This window comes from Ahaetulla prasina, chromosome 1 (genome assembly GCF_028640845.1).
Source record: "Ahaetulla prasina isolate Xishuangbanna chromosome 1, ASM2864084v1, whole genome shotgun sequence".
Classification (NCBI taxonomy): domain Eukaryota; kingdom Metazoa; phylum Chordata; class Lepidosauria; order Squamata; family Colubridae; genus Ahaetulla; species Ahaetulla prasina.
In genome coordinates, this window is record NC_080539.1 from 41,029,380 (window position 1) to 41,054,626 (window position 25,247).

The 25,247-nt window shown below is 36.7% G+C and overlaps 1 protein-coding gene across 1 annotated transcript in view; it reads right to left on the reverse strand.

The window, feature by feature from the left end:
• The window catches only part of SPTBN1 (spectrin beta, non-erythrocytic 1), a 192,886-nt gene extending 168,028 nt beyond the window's left edge, over positions 1-24,858 (reverse strand). The window contains exon 1 of the mRNA XM_058164940.1: positions 24,486-24,858. The gene's annotated coding sequence lies outside the window, so the exon portion shown is untranslated. The remainder of the gene's footprint in view (positions 1-24,485) is intronic.
• Between the last annotated feature and the right edge of the window lie 389 nt (positions 24,859-25,247).

A 25,247-nucleotide genomic window follows, 5' to 3' on the forward strand; every position in this document is an offset into this window, starting at 1 on the left:
GCTGTTATTCTGTAAGCTCTTCCTTTTAATTGAAAAATAAGTCATTTCAAGGAAGTTAAAATTGGTCACCGTATCAAATTATTGTCCAATTATAGTCTAGTTTATGCTATTTCGGAACATTATAGTCTGTTTAGTTGTAGTTCAATGGTACCTAATGATCCAAACAGAAATGGGGCAGAGAATAAAAAGGCCCTCTTTTAGTTCTTGGGGACATGATAAAATCCACAGTCATTCACAGAGCAGGGCTGCTTTCTGTCTACCTATGATGTCACATGGAAGTGTCAGAAACTGGTGGTGAAATTAATATAAAAGTGAATAACGGGGCAAGCTTGTTTGATCTCTCTCCTAGAGAGGATACACTCAGAAACTTGTCCTGCTGCTACATCTTATCTTCAGCTTGATACTTTTATGCATTTTATAGATCAGGATAAGCAACTGTAAATTCTTCTCATAGTTTATTTCTGGAATTACAACTGAAGGCCTGCTTGAAATTAATAAATGTGACATGTAAGGTAGCGTGGCAATGGCTAGAATGCACTCTTGCAGGCTAATTCTGCCAACAGCTCAAGGCAGTGGTGGGCTTCTGGCAGTTCAGACCAGTTCGGGCAAACCAGTAGTTCTGACAATCAATTGGCCCCGCCGCCCCGCCCCTGCCCTATCATGTCCTATAGTTCTTTATTTCTGGCTCAGCTGATTCACACGGCACAGCTGATTTCTGCACCTCCACTGTTCTACTTACTGGGGCTGCCTTAGAAGGTAAGGAGTTGAGCTTCAAATTGCTGTATTTTGAATGCTGCACGCAAGCTCATAGAACCAGTTTTTAAACTGGTTGCAGCCCACCACTGGCTCAAAGTTGACTCAGCCTTCCATCTTTCCAAGGTCAGTAAAATGAGGACCCAAATTATTGGGGCAATATGCTAATTCTGTAAACCGCTTAGAGAAGGCTGTAAAGCACTATGAAGCGGTATATAATTCTAAGTGCTATTGCTACTTGCTAGTGCTATCTTGGGTGTTACAATGTATTTATCAAGTGGGTGTCCCAATACCAGTTCCACTTACAAGAACAAGAGTATTTTTATCTCCATTCAAGCTTTACAGTATAAATGTTTCACATACAGTTTGTGCATAACACTGAATAAACTGTTTAAAAAGTTCAGGTGGACCTTCTTAAAGATTGGCACTATTATGGACAAACTCATTCCATGAACTCTGTTTTTGAATTTTTTGGTCAATATAGCTAAATACTTATTGCTAACTTCATAACAAATTCTCATTTTTATTATATTCGGTAGTTCTCAATAAACTTTGTCAATGTAATTTATTATTTTTAAAGGATTTGCAAGATGCTAATAATATATTATGTATGCATTTCCTCATCCTTTACATTTTACAACAAATTTTTTAATCGTCATGGTAAGCATTACTCTATCGTAGATTAAATTTTAATCTTAAATAATAATTTCATGGCTTATTTAAACCAGTAGTGAAGAAACTTATAATTTAAAATATTTCTAATGTTTTTACTATTAAAATAAGTAAGACTCATTTTTAATCTGTATGCTATCTATCTATAGTCAGTGCTAAATTTGATGACCTTTTAAATCTAAATTAATAAAATCCCTAATGACAGCTTCTTAATACTATTAATTATGCAAGTTTTAAGAACTGATGGGCTTGTAGCAAAGGTAAAACAGTACATTTTAGCACCTTGTCATCACTATGTAATAAAAATAATATTTGCAGTTTTGTTTTATATATTTTAATTAAATTAAGTAATTATGCAATTCAGTTATTCAAATTAAAATTCCAAAGCCCCCAAACATTTTTACAGTGTTGAAAATAAGATATTCCTTGGTATACTTGTGTAAAATTACTTTCTACCCCAAATTCCGTCTCTGACCCTGGGACTGACTTTCTCTCTCTTCTGAAAGTTTTAAATGTATAACAGTTGTATGACCTTGAATATTTGAATAACATGGAAGAAAAGAAAAACATGGTTCCTCCTCCAAATTGCCCACTGGGTGACAAGCAAGGAAACTGAGACTATTGTATCTGCATTTACTTATTATGTGTTGATGAAAGTGCAATTCCCTTTCATTTATATTTGATCTGATAAGGTAATGTACCTCCAAGCGAGTTGCCTGATGGGTTGACCAAGGAATATAAGGAACCTTTGTGGCAACACCCTGACAAAAGTTGCCTGTAGTTACACAAGAACAGCTGAAGGAACAGGAAAAGTGTGGGAGAAACATATTTGATAAATCCAGGGAGTGGGCTTCTAAAACCAAAGAATGGAGAGTGAAAGTAGGATGATTTATCTTCTGCAATTCCAAGAATGCATATTCAGTTTCAAGACACTCTAATTTCTTATTGTGAGTCCTTGGCATGTCTGTGTGTAGACCTACCCACCCCAACATTCCAGTCTTCATGGTCTCAAGTATATCTTTCAAAGCATGCAATAAATGCCTTTCAAAGTTTCTGATTTTAGCTTCTGTATATAGCATTTAGCTAGTTTTGCCCATGCTAAAAAAAGATAGGCAGTGTCAGAGCTGGATAGGAGACCAACAAGAAATTCCCTGACTATGGATTAGGCTGGGCAAATGAAACAGAAACATTAAACACTATTTTAAAGATGAACTGCAAAAAATAAGAACGATAAAGAAACCTATGTAAAAGTACTTATTGCATTATGTTCATCCTCCAATTACAATTATTGAATAAATTATAACCAGTTCACAGAATACACTAAGCCATAAAACCTGATTTACAAAGAAAGTGGGTCAATCACCAATAACTGAGTTTAAACATGCTTGGGATAAACACATTCCATCATCCAACAAAAATAAAAAATACATAAATTAAAAAGAAAATAAAAAACAAAAACACAAAGGGCAGGTTCGGTCTTTTTCTGCCACCAATTTTCTAAATTTCTATGTTTCTATTTATCAGATAATCTGGTAGTGCTCTTCCTTGTTTCAGTTTTTCCCCAACACTAGTACTTCCACTACATGGAAGCCACTTATATACAAGATTCAGGCTCTTAAATAAGCACCAATAGAATGTGCAATTGGCTATGGATAAGAACTAGAATGAATTGGATAATTGATGCAATTAATATAGACATAGTTTTTAAAACTTCACACAGTTGTGCAATAATGTCCTAAATGTCTGTTTTATGAATAATTACACAATACACATTTCTGCCTATAATTTTATAACTCTTTATTTGGAGTCATTGGTGCTCTCTGGGCTGGGTTGTTTGCTGCAGATACAGTATTTCTTTAGATGTTTCATTACTTGACTAGGTAACATCATCAGTGCTGATGAAGTTACCTAGGTAGATAATGAAACATCTGCAAGCAATCAAGCTCAGATTTTTATTGGAATAACTATTTTTTATTGGAATAACTATTTATTCCAATGACTAATGTTTTTTCCTATCAAGTGAAAAAATATTACCTTTAACAAGGTGCAATATTCACAAGTCCTGGGAAAAGAGGCTAAACACATTTATGACACTTGTTAAAATGGCCTAAAACAGGCATTTGCAACTAGTACAGGAGAGAAAAACAGCTTCAGGCCATCTAATCGCTTGTCAAAAAATAATCTGTGCTAGAAGAAAGACAGTTGTCCAATTATTTTGCCAACCTGACAAGTCACTATTTTAAGACGAAGCAGCACTGCATTGGTGTCCTCCTCTAAGGCTCCTAGAGAAAATATGGCACATTTTAGTTAGTCATTAATGCATAGTTTGGGGGGATTAGGTCCTACAGATCACCAAGATGTGCACACACACAAGCTCGCACGCACACATACCGTGGCTTTCTCACATTTTCACATACTGTGGGTTTCTCACCTTTCCATAACGTAAGATCATAGTGTAGAAATCCCTACTTAAAAAGTGAGAAAAACATTTGGAACCTGCTCCTTTGAGAATATAGGTCACAAAGAGAGCAATTAAGTAAGTTCACATCAAATAAATAAACAATTCCCATTATTAGTGCCAAGGCGCGAAAAAATGATGGGCTGTTTTTTGAACTGGCATAAATCAGTAAGCCATTTTTATCAGCACTGCTAAGGTTATGAGACTTCATACATAAGAGGGAAAATAATACGGAACAGGTTGCCATGGTAGACTCAGAAGATTTGTTTTCAACTTATCTTTGGCAATTGAATTTAGCATCCCTAGAATTGAGGCAGATGTTCATGCCAAAAGAACCAATCCACCAAAAAAGAAATGAGAAAAGAGCCAAGTGCTTTTTAAGGAGGTTCCCTCCCTAAGTCACTTTTGAAAAATCTTTCTATTTGCCCCTCTATTCATACCCCTCTAATCTTTCATTAGAGCACGAGGAAGCCGAGTTGGAAACTCTTACCTGTAAAGAAAATAATCATGATTCAACTTCGTATTCTTAACGTATTAGCTATACATACAATCTGAAGCTCCAAGGCCACAAAACCTTGAAAATGGCCCTTATAAAACTCCTGAGATGTAAAGAATAATAGTTTTACTTAAGTGGCTCTATCCAATCAAAATATTAGGGCACATTTTACTAGCAACTGCTTGTAAAAAACTGTTTTAAATTTTGTAACAGTAATTTTGATTATTCCAGTAGTATTCCAAACCCCAAACACTACTTCCCTGAGTTTAAAATATCTGTTTTGAATTTGAAACAGGGTTGTTTCAAGCTGACTGGAACATCTCCTAGAACATCAAAACATTTTGATCACAACTATTTTAAGCTTCTACAACTATAATTTGAAATGTTTGCATACCCCTAATAAAGATTATATTATGCAAAAACAAATACACGGGCATTCCCTTCCACACATCAAAAAAGAAGTCCAGTTAGATCTGAATATGTTCAACAAGCAATGAATGTTGAGTGCAGGAGAGAAAGAAGTGGACAGGTGACAGGAGAATGGCTTTCTAGAGAAGGTTAATTTTACACAGCAGATGCCTTATCTGCAGGCTCTTATTAAAGTATAAAATGACATAAAAATACTTTGTTGCCACTCTTGCCAGCAAGACCTATCATTAGATCAACTTAATGAACCTGGGGAGATGGGCCAGCGTTCCTAGAACTAGGATTTACTGTTCTCTCTCCAGTTTTGGGGAGAAGGGCTTGTGCTTGGTGGTCACCCAGGAATAAAATGTTGAAACAGCAGTTGCCTCTGCAAGTCCTAGGGACAGGTACAATGTCACTGGAAATGTTATGGTAAGAAGTACTATACCAGTGAATTGATGGGCTGGAGGTAAGCAACTGATGAAGTGACAAGCCTTATTTTCCATTAAAAGAATTCCTTCACTGGAGAAGCTCACAGCTTTCTACAGAAAGAAAGACAAAGGTAAAGACACCCTTCAAACTTCATCAGATTTCAAGGACATCTTATGTTCTTGTTGCACAAAGAAACCAGGCCTTCTAAACTCAGGCTGCATTCCATTGGCACTATAAATGCAGTGCTTAATTAGAAGGGTTGATTCCTGTCCACTCCACATAGTTACTCTGAATTCCTTCTGCCAAGAATGGCAACAAATCCTCTTCAAATGCTTTAATTAGATAGCTAGGTATTGGCAAAAAAAGTCAAGAAAAAGTGGGCGGAGGAAGAAGGGGGTGTGTGCCACAGTAAGTGTTCATTTTTAAGATTCCATGAAGATAGTAGCTCAGCAATCACTGGGTTCACACACTAAGTGTTAATCTAAGTTGATTTAAATTTATTGTGCCAGCTACTCTTGTTTGTAAATCATGGTTTAAACCACTGAATTCAATCAGTGATTTATTTCTGAACACTTAACAAAAGCTACATCTTTAACTTTGTTAAAGCCAACCTCTTTGTTATTAAAGAAGGGGAGGGCTTCTTTGGCGTTAGTGGCAAAATTCATACAAAATCTGTCTAGTATTAACGTAATATTTTGCAGCTAAAAAACAGCACCATTCATTAAATTATATTTCTCATCCTGTGTTAACGGCTGGCCCAAAGTGTCCAGTCCACTTGTACAGTATGGAATGAATATATTCGTATTCATCCTTTCACCTTAAAGGATTCAAGATGACATCTGGGGTTTTCTTCAAAACATGTCACCCGTGCCCAGTGCTATTTCTTCTGTCAAAAATCTCTCCTAGCACTAGAGGTTAGAGAAGACAAGATAGATAACTCTTTTGCCTTCATTTCATACATACAAGCAGTGTTTCTCAATCTTGACAGAGTGGACTTCAATTCCCAGAATTCCCCAGCCACACATCTTCAAGCTGCCAAGCTTGAGATACAGGCTTCTTAGGGACATCTGCTTGCCAAGTATGGAAAATACTGTGCTGGCCCATATAAGCTAACCCAGCAGGAATCTTCTCTTATTGGCAAAACTGACTTTAGGCATATACAGATGACATGGCATGTCTCAAATTAATAAACCAGGACACAACTGCTTAAATACAGCTAACAGGAATTTGTGAGATTTATATCAATGAAGATATAGATGAGATTATCAGTACCTCACTTTCCTTATTATTGACACTGACATTATTCTCAGGAATCGACACTTGATTAATTCTGTTACTTTAATTGCTCTAAAACAAACTACTTCTCCTATTGCTACTGCTAGCAGCAGAAGCAACCATTCTATTTCTGGCAGTTAACATAGAAAAGTTAGGGCTGTTTAATTGGCAACAAGCTGCGGGGACAATTCTATTTATTGGCGGTAAAATTTAAAGGTATACTTACTATATCTCTATTCTTCAATGCATTATAATTGGTAATGAAATAGCTATTTAAAGCCAGACTAGTTTAAGACATTTACACAATAACCACATAAAAAAATCAAAATTTTCTAAACAGTGAAAAGTTTCACCTGCCAATTTCTGTACAGGTTGCTACAAAAACTGAAAAAAATAAAAGGAAAACCCAAACTATTGACTCATTTCTCATTGTTCTTATCTCCCTCTTTGTAGGGTTAACTTTGTAAGAAACAAAATTCAATTTGGTATTTAATCCCAGCGCATAAAGGCTAAAAAACATGCTTATAAAAATGTTTCATAAATGTAATAGCCTATGAGACTACAATGCATTCTTCATCTTCTCTATTGCCAAATAAATAAACCAAAGTATATTTTTAAAAAATAAAAAAATGGTAACTATGCTAAATGTTAAGATGTTGCATACCATTTTGAAATATTTAAAGAAATTTGCAAATTAATATTTCAAGTTTGTACTGCCATGTATAAATGAATTAATTACAATCAACCTAAGCATGCTTATTTAGAAGCAAAACCTCTGTAAACTGACTACCCATATTGTACAAAGTTATTATTCTCCCTAGCTATGGTTATGGAATAAATCATATTGGCTAGATCTGTCCAACTTACTAAGCCAATAAACCACAAATAACACACCACAGTGGCCAGATAGCAACTTAGCCTTACAGCTTGAATTACCTATTAGAAACCAGATCTGTTAAATTATCTAATCTTTTAAAAAAAAGATTAGGCTGACAGCTCTTCAATTTGTTTGTTCTATTAGTGGAATTGGCTAGTCAATCAAATGAGAATTTAACATTCTAGCAATATTAGTCATCAAATACATCTGGATGTTCTTCACAATAACTGAATGCCAGTGGTTTCTAAAGAAATTGTTCGGATATAATCTGCATCCATTAAAAATCTCCAGAGGATTCTGTCTTGCCTCCCTCAAGCATGTCCGCTGTTTAGTTTCTTGGTTCTTTCCCCTCATACCTAACCAAAATCTATTTACTACAGTTTAAGATCTCTCCCTCCTCAGTTTTACAGCAGTATTTTTATACTGCCGCCAAACCACTTTCTATTGTATTTTTAATAAATGAATTTTTTGTATGCATGTATCAATTTCTTCATACATGCAATGATAATCACATTATAAACAATGCCATGAAATTTTAGTCACAAGACCATGAAAGCACGAACGTTCTGACTCTACCTTCTTTTATGCCAAATAAAATATAATGCTTTGGAACTAATATTGGAACACAAAGAATTGGGTAAATTCTAATGTATTGAAGGTTCAATTGAACTGTAGGTTCAATTGTATTTTGAGGTATCTTGACTTATCTTTAATAAACTTGGTTTTCCATACGAATGTCCGGAAGAAATTATGTCATTGAAAGGAATACAGTATTCTTCTTGTTTGGAAAATCAAGGGCACTGATTAAAAAAGCAGATGTTGTTTTTTGAAACGGAATAGATAATAGATCCTAGGGAGTGCAGAAAGCAGCCCTCTCTGACTTTGCTATGGTTTGGGTAGGACAGCACTCTAGAGGGTCAACGTCATTGCCCAGAAGATCATTGGTTGCCCTCTCCCCTCTTTGGAAGAGCTTTATAGCTCCCGCTGCCTTAAAAAAGTTCAAAACATTCTTAAAGATCCATCTCATCCTGGGCACCCTTTTTTTGAACTATTACCATCTGGCAGACAGTACAGGGTAATAAAAACAAGGACTAATAAGCTCTGTCCCAGAGCAGTAACTATATTAAGTTCAACTGTATAGTGCAATACTAATGCAATATCGGTTTTTCAATTCAATTGTATAGAATGTGAAGGATGTGTGTTTGTGTTTTATTTTTAGTTATAATGTACACTGAAGATGACATTTAATTTTGTTGTACAAGGTGCAATGACAATAAAGTAAACTTAACTTATAATGGACTGAAGTTGAATATAAGAAAACAGAAGAGATGAATTCTTCCTCCAATTATAGATGGCACTTAGATCCCAAAAAATTATCATGTATGTATCCTAATATCCAAGCGAAATGTTGGAGGTGTGATTGTGATGACGCTACATATTTTCATATTTGGTGGACTTGCAAGAAAATTAAGGTCTATTGGATAAGAATTTGGTGGATTATTCAAAATGTACTGAAGAAGAAGATAAAGTTCCTGCCACAATTTTTCCTTTTGGGAATTATAACGGATTGTACAGGGATTGAGACTAAACTGATTCTGAATTTAATAACAGCAGCAAGACTGTTGATTGGACAATATTGGAAGAAAGAAGAGGTACCTACAATAGAAGAATGGATACTGAAAGTCATTAATTTGGCTGAGATGGCTAAAATCTCAGCCTTTTTAAAAGACAATACGCAGGAAAGATATTTAATTGAATGGAAAAAATGGATTGATTATCTACAAAATAGATATCAGATTAAGAAATACCAGATTGCCTTTGAATAATTAGAAAGTTATTTTATGTAATGGGGAGGGGGTTGGGAGATGAAAAGCTTTGGATGTGGTTATCTGGATTGGAAGGGAAAATTTTATTCTATGTTTGGTTTATGTATAACAATACCTTGTGATTGACCGGGAAGCCGGGGGAGGAGGGGAAGGGGTTTTTTTGGGAGGGAGGGGGGAAAAAAGGGGGAAAAATGTTTTTGTTTTTTAAAACTCTTTCAATTAAAAAAAAAAAAAGAATTCTTCCTCCAGGAGCATTTCACGTTAAACAGGTGCAGTCATTGCCCTAAAGAACATCAGTGACTGAAGCAAGCTTGTACACCAATGTTGTTTTCTGACAATCCTAAATTACTCTCTTCTGGTTCTCTCAAAGGTGCTTTTTTTTCAAAAGGCAACTGGACTGGTTTTTCTGAGGAAGAAGAAGTAGTTTCACTTCTCATCCAAGAAGCTTCATCTCTTCTGGTTTATACACATTACTAAACCACGGTGATATATCCTCATATTACACAAAGCCTAAAATAAGCATTATGATTTAGGATTTTTTTTCTTTCATAATAATGTCTTGCCTATTTAAAATAGTTTTTATTTTCCAGGATTTCTATGGTAACTTACATAAATTAAAACAAAATCAGGGACTATTATAACAATAACAACGCAAAGATAATGACACAAAAATATGGGAAAAAAATGGAATATTTTAAAATACATAATGTAACATATTATCAAGCAGTGAATGAAGATAGATCTAATCAAAAATAAAGTCTATCAATTTATGTAATTTATTCAATAAATATTCAATAAAATCTGTTAAATGGTTGGATAAATGAACTGGGGGAGTGCAAGCCATTTTCACAAAATAATTTTTCCTGGATCATTTTTAGACTGGATCACTTTCAGGATTTTTTTCTTCAAATTGATTCACTTTTTTTCTGCAGGATTAGTAACTGCTGATCATGACAGCTATTTATAACCTCTAAGATAAAGGCAGCCCTCCTCTAAATACTCCTTGTTGAAACAATAATAGGAAATGCTTTCTGATTTGTAGAACTTTCCATAGTCAGGTCACTCACAATGAAATAAATCAGAATTCTGGGAAATGAAATACATCAGTGGTGGGTTTAAAATTTTTTTTACTACCGGTTCTGTGGGCGTTGCTTGGTGGGCATGACAGGGGAAGGTTACTGCAAAATCCCCATTTCCTCCCCATCACCTGGGACTCAGGAGGCAGAGAATAGATGGGGGCAGGGCCAATTAGAGGTGGTATTTACCAGTTCTCTGAACTACTCAAAATTTCCGCTACTGGTTCTCCAGAACTTGTCAGAACCTGCGGAATACCACCTCTGAAGTACTTACATCTTCAAGTTATCCAGGTTTAGAAACACTGAATTAAACAAACCTTTGCCCTAATCCAAACGAGTCTTCTTTAAATACATAAGAATATTGATTTGCCCAGGTCCCAGTTTCTACATTGTACATTGTAACATTCGGGAAATAGCTTTGTGTAACTTAAGATTGCTTAACATAGTGTAAGCCGCCCTGAGTCTTCTGAGAAGGGCGGGGTATAAATGTAAATAAATAAATAAATAAATAAATAAGAACCCATGGCTCATGGGCCCATGGCTCAAAAATGCCTCCAACCTTAGTTTGCCCTTGGAAAGACTGAGTTGTAATTGCCTAGGCTATAAGTGGCTAGCAATAACTTTTTCATAATTAAAACTCAAAGTATGAGTCACTTCCATCATCACCAGTCAGAACTCTCACAATTTCCAACATGCTCCCCCCCCCTAAGCTTTACACAAAGGAATTATGTCATTCTTGTCCAATTCAAGACTGAACTCTTGATTTACAGCACAGATGCTTACCTTAATGGGTAGACCTTTCAGGAAACCAGCAAACACACCTTCTGGAAGACCTGCTGTTGTACAGGTGGTTATTCCATGCTCCAGAAGCACCACTACAAAATCTCTCCACTTTGACCAACTTAGCTTCTAATGACTGCATGTAAAACTGTACAATAACCTTGGGCTTTCTGGCTGCCAAAGAGGCTTTCCACAAAGCATTCAAATAACTCGATGTGGAGCTACTTCAGGTAGTAGCACTTGGCTCACCTGGTCCAAACTTAGAAAGTAGGGGTTAGCCCTGGGATGGGAAGTCACCCAAGAAAGCCAGGGTTGTGGGCTACAATGGAAAATTTCAAAAAATTCCAGGAGTGAGTGGTAAAATGGTTCCATATTCCTGCCAAGAAAATTGTATAGATATAGCCATGAAATCATTAAAACATAAACTTGTCTCAGAGGAGATTTTATATTCCATTTGTTCAGAAAGAGTATTAAGCAATTACTCAAACAATTCAAGATTGAACTCCTGATTTACAGCACACAGATTCTTACCTTAAGCGGTAGGCCTTTCAGGAAACCAGCAAACATTTGCAGCTGCTGGAAGACCTGCTGTTGTACAGTTGGTTATTTCACATTACAGAAGCACCACTGAAAAATCTCTCCACCAGGACCAATTTAACTTCTAATGACTGCATGTAAAACTGTACAATGAGCTTGGCATGTAGTTTCCAAACTATCATAATTTCAGATCTAAGTGGAAATTAGGTAGGAAATGCTTCAAATTCCATTACCAACAGGTGATTTGGAGTCTATGAGAACATGCATGTAGCAGTGGTGGGTTTCACTTACCTTTGTTACCGGTTTGCTCGCACGCGCGCACTTGCTTCACTTATGCACATGCGACTTCTGCACATGCACAGAAGCTTTTGCACATGTGCAGAGGGTATTTGATGATGTCTGGGCAGTTGGGCAGAGCCTCCCACTGCCGCTACTACTGGTTCGCAAGAACTGGTGCGAACCACTAGCAAACGCACCACTGGCATGTAGCATGTAGCATGCATGTCTAATGCTAGGTCAGGCAGCAGTATATTTTCCTGGAATCATATGGCAAAACCTGGAAAAGAGATGGATGCTTTAAAAATTACAAAGGGATGATATTGTTTCTTCTCTCATGTGCTCCAAAGCATGCTTTTGGAATCAAATCAAATCAAATCACTGAAGAGCCTTATTGATAAATGGATAGATCTCTGTTCCTGTCATTAAATTTAATGAGACTGAAAATAACCGAATCAAAATTTACAGCTTATAACATAAGTACTTCCCAAATATAATTTATATATTTCACTTTCTGCCATAATATTCACTTTTTTAAATTTTTCATCTCTACTTAATATTTAATTTATAATCAATATTACCATCCGCCCTAACCTCCAATCTTAATCTTATTTCTTTTCATTATCTTATTTCTTCATTTATCACATACATTTCTCAAAATCACATTTGTAAAATATCATCTATTCGTTTCCTCTTATTTCCTTTTTTCTATTGAAACCCTTTAATTTAAACATAGTAATTTTCATCCTTAGTTTCTATTTTTTTTATTATTATAGCTTGATATTTCACATTTATCTCTTAATGTCAATTATTTTCTATGGTGGACCAATTTATCATTTCTTATTTTCCTATTAATCATTTTACCATTTTACCAAAAACAATATATTTCTTCAGTTTTGTTTTTCACACCACCTTTTTCAAATACAAACATTATCTTAATCTCTTAATCATCTTCTTTTTATTAATTTCTATTAATATCTCATTCAATTTCAATTTCATTTGAAGTTCCATATCTTAACCCCTTCTAAATACATAACATCATATTAACCCTTCTATCATTCCTTTTGTATTTCACCATTTATGTCATAATTCAATTTTTACAATATTGATATTAATACAATTCATTTAATTCTATAAGTATATAACGTATTCTCCTTTCCCTTGTTTTTCGCCATTCTACCATTCATATTACACAGTATAAGTGAAATACAGTTCACTTATAACTATAGGTATATATCATATTACCCTTCCTTCTTTCCATTAATTATTCCTTTTAACCATTTTCTCTTGGTCCATCCAGCAATCCACCTTTTAAAATTTTCCTCCCTTTATCCCTTTATCCCATTCTCTCATTTTCTTTTTTTTCTTTTTATAATTATTACATCTTTTCTTCTGTATCCTTCCTTTGACTTTTAAATCCTTTACTCGTCTAGTTTGCCCTAAGTTCCCATCTGATTTATTCCTCTTACTTTTCTTATTTCACCACTGTTGATCTCAGTGTAATTATTAAACTTTTTGTGCCTAATCCTTCCCCTTTTCTTTTCTCTTTTGCTTCATCCTATCCTCTCTATTTTTGCCACTGTTAATCCCAGTGTAATCATTAAAATATTTTCCTCTAGCCTTTTCCCTTTCCTTTTCTTCCTTAGTTTGCTTCTTTCTGTAGGTTGTTTCCTCCTATCCCTTCTTTTTCATTATCTTATTTCTCCATTTATCACATACATTTCTCAAAATCACATTTGTAAAATATCATCTATTCGTTTCCTCTTATTTCCTTTTTCTATTGAAACCCTTTAATTTAAACATAGTCATTTCATCCTTAGTTTCTATTTTTTTATTATTATAGCTTGATATTTCACATTTATCTCTTAATGTCAATTATTTTCTATGGTGGACCAATTTATCATTTCTTATTTCCTATTAATCATTTTACCATTTTACCAAAACAATATATTTCTTCAGTTTTGTTTTCACACCACCTTTTCAAATACAAACATTATCTTAATCTCTTAATCATCTTCTTTTTATTAATTTCTATTAATATCTTATTCAATTTCAATTTCATTTGAAGTTCCATATCTTAACCCTTCTAAATACATAACATCATATTAACCTTCTATCATTCCTTTTGTATTTCACCATTTATGTCATAATTCAATTTTTACAATATTGATATTAATACAATTCATTTAATTCTATAAGTATATAACGTATTCTCCTTTCCTTGTTTTTCGCCATTCTACCATTCATATTACACAGTATAAGTGAAATACAGTTCACTTATAACTATAGGTATATATCATATTACCCTTCCTTCTTTCCATTAATTATTCCTTTTAACCATTTTCTCTTGGTCCATCCAGCAATCCACCTTTTAAAATTTTCCTCCCTTTATCCCTTTATCCCATTCTCTCATTTTCTTTTTTTTCTTTTTATAATTATTACATCTTTTCTTCTGTATCCTTCCTTTGACTTTTAAATCCTTTACTCGTCTAGTTTGCCCTAAGTTCCCATCTGATTTATTCCTCTTACTTTTCTTATTTCACCACTGTTGATCTCAGTGTAATCATTAAACTTTTTTGTGCCTAATCCCTTCCCCTTTTCTTTTCTCTTTTGCTTCATCCTATCCTCTCTATTTTTGCCACTGTTAATCCCAGTGTAATCATTAAAAATATTTTCCTCTAGCCTTTTCCCCTTTCCTTTTCTTCCCTTAGTTTGCTTCTTTCTGTAGGTTGTTTCCTCCTATCCCTTCTTTTTTCATTATTACTCCCAATGTAATCATTTAATTTTTCATCAGCAATGTCTTTATCTTCAGTACTGTTTTCTTGTTCCTCATTCTTAGCCACTTTATCCAATTGAATATGTTCTGACACAGTTTCTTGTTTTCTATCAAGATTAAATGATACACACATCATTTTAACCATCTCAATTAGCTCCTGCCACATTTTGACGTTCTGGTTTGTTTTTAACTCTAATTTACAGTTTTATTATTTTCTACCTCCTTTGGTTGTCAGGATCAAACAGCTTAAAAGAAAATAAATCCTCCTTCAAACTTCTCACAGCTCTTGTAGCTCAAGGTCACTGTAATTTTTTCCAGATATCAAATTGTTCACTGTAGTGCTTTTTTTCCTGCCAGCAGATGTCTCTCTCCAGTCCACAAGTTTCAAATCAACAAAGTCGCAAAATATCCAATTTGTGTATTAAATCCGATTATCAAATATTTTTCAAGTTTGTTCTTTCTCTTCATAATTTTAAATATCCCAATTTCCCATTTCAAATCCAATTTCAAATCCAATTGAAAAATTTCCTTTACAAGGCTTTTCTATTTTGAATTTTTCTTTATTCTTCCTTCAAAGTTCAAAACTTTTAAGATTATGTTCAAATTTGTTCAGAAAATATTTTCTTTCAGGTTTTGTTTTCTTATAATAATTTTAATATCTCCAAATCCAATTTCCAATCCAAATAACAAGCTCCGTTCTGGGCTGTAGTGCTTTAGCTTCCATTTTGTTCTTCTCCCTTCATTAACATTCCCCAACACCAATTAGCTGCTTTTTCCTCACCATGACTTCTTTTAATTTTTTTTAAAATACTTCTTTTTTACCTGTAAGTTGGCCAATCACTTGGTACCAATACTCCGTCCAAAACACTGCACCTGCACAAATCTTATTCTGGTTGCCTCAGATCCATGACGGTCATAATGGCTGCCGCCTCCACCACCAGATTAAAGAGTTTCCTCCAACCTCTGAGAAACTTGCCTGTTCCTCTTGGTTGTCCAAGGTGCCTCTCCTTCTTCACCACCCCTAAAGATGGATCTGGTCCGAAGACCCCCCAACAGCGGTTTGTCTGGCTGGATTTTTGCAAGGCTCATTGGAGCCTGCTACTTTCCAGCCAGTCTCGCTGCGATGCTTCCAGTTCCTCAGATCTGGGGGCCGTAGTTTGAGGACCCCTGATTTAGTGCAACATAAAAATGCAAATAATTTTTCTGCGGACCACCAAAATTTTCCCACGGACCACCTGTTGGTGACCACTGCTATAAGACAGCCATGGCTTAAGAATTCTGGGAGTTGAAATTTACAGATTATAAAAGGGTCACAGTTCCCTATCCCTGTAATAAGGACTAGAGGTAATTTACTAGGGTTATGTAAAATCAATAGGGATGCAAATAAAATATATTAAGTAAAATATTTTAAATATTTATTACATTTTAAAAAATAAAACAAAAATATTTTTTAAATATTTGTCACAATCCACTGGCCATCAAGATTTTTGAAACTCTCATATGGGTTATGTAAGTCTTGGGGGAGGGGGTAGTTTGTGAGAAATAATATATATAGTAGGCCCCTTGTTATTTTACCATTTCAAAATTAAAAATAAATTTCCATTGGCTATTTTGCAGCAAAAGTGGAATGAAGATTGGCAGATCACACCCTGCAGCCCTGAGGACGTTTTCACAAGGAAAACTGATTGAGAAATATTGTTCTGCACTGAACTGTCTTGTGGAATGAGTTTCATGTGCATCTAACTCACTGAATTGCTATGCCAGTGAGTTGTGGGACATATTGTAAAACACAGAACACTCATGAATAACCTGCAGTTTATAGTATAGAGTAGCTGATTGAAGCGCTGTTATTATATAGCCACGCTGTAATTTCACTGTCACAAACAAATGTTTTGCAGGTTTTATATAAAGAATATGATGTAAACACGAGTTTGGGTGTTCTTGAATTAAATTTTAAGAAAGAGTAAGCTACAAATATGGCTCTCCTAAAGTAAGCGGAAGCATTTTTGAGAGCTTGCCTTAGTGGTATATTCTTTGTGGGTCTGCCTGAGATTTCTGCTAATTAAATCCCTGGCATCTCCAGGGAACAAGTGATGCGAAGTTTTCTGCCCAAGTCTCCAGAGAATCTACTGTGTATCAGCGTAGATTTGCTTTGTCTGAAACCATGACTAAGGTCAGTATTTCTCAGTCTTAGGAATTTTAAGATACCTTGGACCAATTTGTAGCCAGCAGAGTTGAAGTTGAAGTCCACACATCTTAAAGTTCTTGAAGTTAAGAAAGACAGACCAAGGTGTTATAGTCCCACACATCTAAGAAGATGATAAAATAAGAAAAATGGCATAAGGCAGCTTGCTAGGTTCTATTAGGATGTAGATGTATGTAGATAAAATTAGGTGGTTAAATTAAGAGCAAAAAAAAATTCCTATTTCATCCCATAACTATTATTTTCCTTCCCATTCCAAGCGATTTTGAAACTTTTACTATGATATGAAAAAACTGTCTTTCATTTGTTTCATGGTGTCATATTCTGATTGTCTATACCATTGCCTTTGAAAATGGAAATTCATTTCCATTTAACTAACAGCACCTGGAACTGCCATAAAATCTTCTGTGGAATTATGTAACAAGGGAAAAATATTCTGGCTTTCACAATATCACTTGATATGCTGGATTAAGTGTCCTATTCAGACCCAGATTAAATTTCATTTTGGCAAACTGCATCATTTCCTGACCTATGAATGTGAATAAGAGTTATTCAAGAGCAAGCATTCTGACAGTAAAGAATATTACACAGAAATATGTAAGAGAAGAAGGAATTTAGGACCATGGAGCAAATCAGTGGTTTTCTACCCTGCTTCCTGATATAACCTTAAGGTTTCTAAATGATTCCATTGATGACTTTGGGTCAGTCACACTCTCTCTCAGCCCAACCCACCTCAGAGGATTGTTACTGACGGGAAAATAAAAAGAAGTTATATTGGATATGTTCATCCCTTGAGTTATTTGTAAAAATAATAAAGGAGGCATACAAATAAATTAAATATCCCACATTTCACCAATGAATTCTTGATCCAATTCTACAGAGGAATTATTGATCCAATTCTACAGAGGAATTTGATCCAATTCTACAGAGGAATTATTGAGTCTGTCATTTGCACCTCTATAACTGTCTGGTTTGGTTCTGCAACCCAACAAGAAAAACACAGACTTCAGAGGATAATTAGAACTGCAGAAAAAATAATTGCTACCAACTTGCCTTCCATTGAGGACCTGTATACTGCACGAATCAAGAAGAGGGCCGTGAAAATATTTGCAGATCCCTCGCATCCTGGACATAAACTGTTTCAACTCCTACCCTCAAAACGACGCTATAGAGCACTGCACACCAGAACAACTAGACACAAGAACAGTTTTTTCCCGAAGGCCATCACTCTGCTAAACAAATAATTCCCTCAACACTGTCAGACTATTTACTGAATCTGCACTACTATTAATCGTTTCATAGTTCCCATCACCAATATCTTTCCACTTATGACTGTATGACTATAACTTGTTGCTGGCAATCCTTATGATTTATATTGATATATTGATCATCAATTGTGTTGTAAATGTTGTACCTTGATGAACGTATCTTTTCTTTTATGTACACTGAGAGCATATGCACCAAGACAAATTCCTTGTGTGTCCAATCACACTTGGCCAATAAAATTCTATTCTATTCTATTCTATTCTATTAAGGAATTCTATTCCATAGGTAGACATATGTTACGGTAGATGCAGACAAAAGTCTTTGTAGATCAACTTTCCACATCCTAGTGCAATCCATGTTAACTGCGGTTACAGAACTCTGAAAGTTGAAGTCTCAGTATACCTCAAGGGCTTCAAGTTGCTGATATGGATGTTGAAATACACCACATGGCAATCTCCATAATTTGGATTGTGGATTATTTTGAGATTAATTTTTTCTGATTAGAACTGGGGATTTTTTTCAACAATTTTGTCACTTTAAACAAATCCTTCTACAATAAGAGTAGAGAATTTAAGCTCTAAAGAATCATTAGATTATTCCTCCTAAAAGTGCAAAGGCTGGTCACCAAGGAGGGGTAGATATTTGAATGAATGTCTGTGTTGTAAATCTTAATTCTTCTCTGTGCCTGTGGGAAAGAGAATGAGATAAAGTATGTATGCTGTGTCACTCCTGGGTCTTCCGCTGAATTTTCCATAACCTCATTAAGCGATTTTCCAAACAAATCAGCAAGGGAAAGTGGCTTTCTCATAAGGTTCCCAGAAGAAAACAGTCAATGATTACCAAATCCTCCTGATCCTGAAATCACAATATCATTTGCAGATCATATGAACATTCAGTTTACTGGTTGCAATCAAGCAATAAATGAAGTTGGAGACTTTTGTTGAACACAATGTTGATTTTCACTAATTGGAGGCTGTGCCTTTTCATAGGGTAGTTTGTTTGGGGCCGAAGGCTACAGTGAGTGAATTCATTCCATCAAAACATTTGAAAGTATTTAAAACATAATTTTTTAAAAATTCAAATTTTCAAAGTACCAAAAAGTACTGAAATGATTAGGTCTGTATCCTAAAAGTAGATGGGATCAGGATTTTCTGTTTTCCCAAGTTGTTTATTTGTTTTCTTCTGTGGGAGACTAGGTTAGTTTTTATATTTAAAGTCTTTTCTTTATGATAATCACCCAAAGGAACAAAAAATTGTGCAGCCAATCTTCAGCATAATGCTAAATTTCAACAGTTATTTCAAATGTTAACTGCTCCAATCTTGATTGCAGAAAATATGACTTCAGTAACAGAGTTGTTAATACTTGGAACACACTACCTGATTCTGTGGTCTCTTCCCAAAATCCCCAAAGCTTTAACCAAAAACTATCTACTATTGACCTCACCCCATTCCTAAGAGGTCTGCAAGGGGCGTGCATAAGAGCACAAGTGGGCCTACCGTTCCTGTCCTATTGTTTCCCTCTATTATATCCAATTACTATAGTTATTGAATACTTACGTTTATATATATGCTTATATATTGTATAGTTATTTCATGCTTATGCTTATATATACTGTTGTGACAAATAAAATAAATAAATAAATAAAAGGGTAGCCATAAAATAAAGCTATTTTAAAACTGTATATGGTCTGCAAGTTTGCCCAACATAGTTCAGTATTTTAATTTCATACATTCATCAAAAAAAGAAAAAATTTAAATACACATTTCCAGCTACTACCAAAAATAAGTGAAAATAAATTGCACATTTTAATAAATGCATAAAAGTTTAGAGGCATTTGCAAAGCTATGTCTATTATAGGGATTATAACAACAAGCTCTATATTACAATGTCCCTCCTTCAAAACTTCCTTGCTGTTAACAAGGCTGTCACTGATTCAATAGTTGTCATTTTAAATTTCTCTAACACTTCGGAACGTGCTCTCCTGTAGCACTGTAGGCAATTAAAATGGTCTACTTGCCATTGCAAATCCCGGTAATGTAGGATCTAGTGAAGTCTGGAAGGAAAACAAATCAAGTAGCCCTCTAGTGCCAGATAGCAATCCTATGGGAAAGCAAGCTTGCACTTGGAACTATGGTTAAATCTTTTTGCATTGCAGAAAGGCATTAAAAAGGCTGGTTTGCTTTACAGGGTGGTTGTAAAAATGACTGAGATAAGATGTGTGAAGTGACAGTACTTCATTCCCCAAACTTAGAAAAATTATTTCTCTGAACATGAACTCCAAACAGAGTTACTATACTAGATTCAGATTCCAAAGTTAAAAGAATATGTGATCAACTCAAAATTATGCCATTTCATCAAGAAGGTGCCCAAGATTGCAAATTTGCAAGCTGAATGTCATCTATTTTTATCACAAAGACCATTTTTGCAATCTTGGCCCTTAGCTCCTGATTGTTTCGTTGATGTTGGACCCAGTGAATACATGCAACCCAATTAAGCAAAATTAAATAATGTAAGTTTCTTGGCTCATACCACTTTAAGCCAGCTAATAAATAACACAGGAATAAAAGGGTAAGGCTTCAACTGCACAGTTGCAGTCACCATCTTGACCTTCTTTACACTCCCTTGTGGATCCCCTTTTGTGTGTGCATTTATATATTTGTTTGAAACAAATATGTCAGAAATTAGTTCAAATCAGCTTTTCTTCTGCTTAAAGCACAACAAAGCTTGCAAAATGCAATTTTTCCATCTGAAATGGAACAGCACAGGAAAAGCTTTGTGACTATGTTCTGCTCTACTTATTAATTCTCCAATCTTTTTTTTCTTAAGGCAAACACTGACAATCCTTGGTAACTGCTACTGACACCACAGGGTTGGCTCTCTCACCCTTGAGGCATCACAGTAGATACAAGTGTTTTTCTCAGGTGGGAATTTGCACCTTAAACATTTCTTAAACAAAATGTTTGATATACCCAATGATACAGTAATGTTGAAGCCATTCCTTAAATTAAAATCACACATCACATCTCAACCTAAGCCATTTTTAAATCTATGTAGCCTTTATTTCCGAGATCCATATGAGATCACATGATATACTGTGCTAACAAAAAACTAATTAAGAGCACCAGAACTGTAATCTGATGTTTTGTATCAACTTTTAATAGAGAAACCATGACCACTGCATATCAAGAAAGGACTGCCACACTGAGCAAGATAACAAATCAATACAGCACAGGGTTTTATCTACCGCAGTGACCAAAAGCCCTTACAAAGTTCAGGGAAAAGACATAATGGAGGTAGGTCACTTCTTCCTGCTTCAGGAAATAGGTATCTCCTCAGACTCATTGATTCCAACAATCACAGCATTCAATCAATGATAGCCATTACTACCTCTCAGTCTTTTAAGGATTATCTATGTCAAATATCAAAAAAAAAAAAAATCATAAGTGGCTACTCTTTGTTTTTCCCATTTCCTGAACTGTCTTGTGCATTTATTATTTATGATACTGAACAATCTCACAATAAAAACAAAACATGCATGTTTAATCCACAAAAATGCAGGCGTCCTCATTTGAACATATTCCAAACAATCAAATTTAAGAGTTTTTTCCATCTATAGCATATCTAAAATAACCTTCTCCAACCTGGTGTCATTTATTTGTATTTCGGTTGCCATAACTTCCATCCAGTATTGATCATAATGTCTGGAATTGATGATAATGTTATGTATAAACAGAGTTAAGCTGAAGAAGAGCTAAAACACCAAACTTACTAACTCTTGGAATAAGGGATATTTTAAATAAGGATGAGGAAATTCTGGGAGTTAATTTCTAACTTATTTGAAAAGCATCACATTTGAAGGCTATTATTTGAAAGCTAAATTCAATGACTATTTCAGTTATATAGAATTTTCTCCTCTCCCTAGTCCACAGAATGGCTATGAAAAATAATAGACAAAGTCATTCCTCCAATGATATTTTAAATGCTAAAATGCACTGTGTAATTTTTTTCATAAATTTTGATCCTTATTTAATGTGAAGTTATCATATACATGTAAAAAATGCAAAACATATCATTGTAAGTTTGAAAGCAACTGTCATCACAAACTATTTACAAATAATAAACTGAAAAAAAATAAGGAAGCACATGGAAATATTTATGCAAGATATTAAAATGACTATCAAGTTGGAATTTTTCAACAGGTGAAAAATTAATGCTGGACAAGGCAAAAGATGGTTGCATACTAGATGGGTTCCCACCCTGTGCAAAGTCATAACGTGATTTATTTGGGTTTGGCATAACATCATGTACAAATCCAGCCATTGCAGTTTGTAACCCACCGTTTATGATTTAACTTGATAACCCAACTGTCATTTATTCAACAAACTATGATTAAAACAAGTTTATTTTAGGACGATATCAGAGGTAATATGCCAGTTGTTAAGGTACATGAGCCAGAGAGCTATTGCCCTTATATTGTGGTTGTGGTGAGTTATTTAGGCAACTGATCAGCAAAATGAGGATCTAGATGGGCTTTTAGCTGGTCCAGCAAAACTCTTTTCGGTCATATTTATGAAAATGTCATTTAAAAATCATAAAGCCATTCACCATTTGGCATTTTCTATTGAAAGAAATAGCGCTGTGACAAGTAAATAACAGAGCAAAGTTAACCAGACACCTCCTTTCCAATATAGAAGACTTTTACCCATGACAACCAGCTTTAATTTTATTTCTCCTTCAGCTTTGGATCTAGCAGGCTAGAGAACCACCCAGTCCAGTTGAAACGTGTCGCACCATTTCTCATCATCTCTCCCTACTATCCCTAAAGGAACTCCTCCCAATGCCCACTACTTTTGTAGTTATCTGATTAATGTGTTCTCGCTGTAGTCTGGACTCCACCTAACTGCATTAGAGCTGCAGGACCGCAATCCCATTATTCCCCTCTGCCAAGGGGGTGGGGGTGGGAAATATAGGAAATCAAGGGAGGGGGAAAAAGTGAACATTCCAAGGGTCCCTATCGAGATATCTGCATTGGGGAGGGGGTTGGAAGAGGTTTCCAATAATAAAGCATTGCTCAGCCTGTCCTTGCTGGCCAAGAAAAGAGGTAGGAAAAATTGGACAGGCTTCCTTAGGGTGGGGCTGTGATAAAGCGCAAGGGACACCGATTCATGCAAAATGTATTCTGGAAAGCAAAGCAAAGAGTTATCAGTGTTTCCTGCATTGTGCTGCATCATTCTGCCCTGGACAGAAAGGGAGGGAGGGAGGGTGGATGGATGAAAAAAATAACATGAAAACAGTAAAATAATTTCCAGCCCCACTGATTCCCACATACATATTCTCCTCCTCCTGATGTACCCTCATACTTCTGAGAATAATAAACAGTCTCCAAAGGGAGAAGAAGCCAACAGTGAAGAAGGTGGGGGAGAGTATCTTCAAATAATATGTCGCCGTAGAATTAAATAAATCCAATTATTAAAAGAGAAGAGGGTCTGGGAAGGTGACTGTTCAGTGTTTATGATTATTACCGCTGTCTGTCACTATATTATTCTCACCATGACCAAAAGGAACCAAGGGGGTTAGTATTAATCTCTTTTCAAATAGAGCATTTCCATTTACAGAAACCTGTTGATGTATTAATAGGAAGGGGGGGGAGAGTAGACAGGAGGAGAGAGAGTGTCTCCTCCAAAGCACTTGGTGCGAAGAGATGGAGGACAGCAAAGAGGTTGGAAAGGGGGAGACCGGCGAAGACTGACCACGCCTGTTTTTGCAACCCACCGACGGTTAGAACATCTGATCTGAGCCCTCCAGGTTACTTGTAGTTGCCATTTCACGTCATTTTATTTCTTGCTTAGTATCTCTGCCGCCCGCCCGCCCACCCGATCCTCATAGGAGTTCAGTCAGGAACCCTTTAGAAAACAAGATTTCAGTTTCAATGATCGCGGCGTGGGGGACAGGGGAGGGGGACGACGACGATGGGACGGGCAATCCTCATCTTGCAGCTATGCGATGGTGGAACGGCTTTCTTTGTAGAGAAAAAATTCCCCAGCACGATGGCACTGGCTAAGGGGAGGGCAAGCTCCCGGATCTCTGCCCGGGTCCCTGCAGAAAAGAATCCATCTATTTACTAACGCCGCAGTGCCGCCACTACCAGCCCCTCGGGCCAGTTTTCCTCTCCCGCAGCTCCATCAAACCCTGGCACAAGCAACAACGCCAAGCGCCTCGTTCCCTGATCTCCGGCGCCCGTTCTCCCCCCCCCCCCGCAACCCTCCACCGAAGGGATCAGGTCGAGACGAAATCCGCACGCGCCCCCTCCGCACCGCCCCCCCCCCACAAAAGATCCTCCGATCTCTCCCCCCCACCCCCGAAGCGAAATAGCTACCTCGTCTGGAGTGATGGCGGGGGTGGCTGGGTGGAGGGTAGGATCCGCTCTCCTTCGCCCTTGTATGCAATGCGGTGCGCTCCCTTTCTCAGCAGTGACGGAGGAAGAGGAGGAGGAGGTGGGGATGGGTGCGTGACGATGCAGCAGCAGAAGCAGCGGTAATCTCGGTAGCTGCAGCTGGGAAACGGAATGGGGGGGAGGCGGACCGACCGAGTTAGAGGAGAAGCAGCTGCACTGGCGGTGGGGACGGGGAGCAGCTCCGCAGCAGACGAGAGCAGGCAAGGGATGGAAGCGGAGACAGGGAGTGGACCTCGGCGAGCCGCAGCCAGTCAGCCGGCCTGCCCCCTCCGATAACCGCCCGCACAGCAACAGCTGCACTGACGGAGGGGAGGGGGGAGGAGGAGAGAGTGAGGAGGGCGGGGATAGAGCGTTCGTACACCCGCGCGCCCGCGCCCGCGCGGATCCCTCGCAGACAAAAACACGCACGCCAAGCGCGCGGAGGCGCGCGCGCGCGCTGTTGCACAGCGCAAGGGCCCTCGAGGGCAGGCAGTCCAGCGCAGGGAAGGCAGGGAGAACGGAAAGAGGGTTGGTCGGAGGCGTCCGCGATGGCAGAAGATTATCCTCCGCCGCTTTTCTGATCTGTCCTCTGCATTGGACAGAGACACACACCCCCGCCCCAAATCGTGACATCCGGGTGACTTGGGCCTGCATCAACGCCAGTCGCCCCAAAAGCTCACCGGCCGGTGCTCTCTCACGTATATA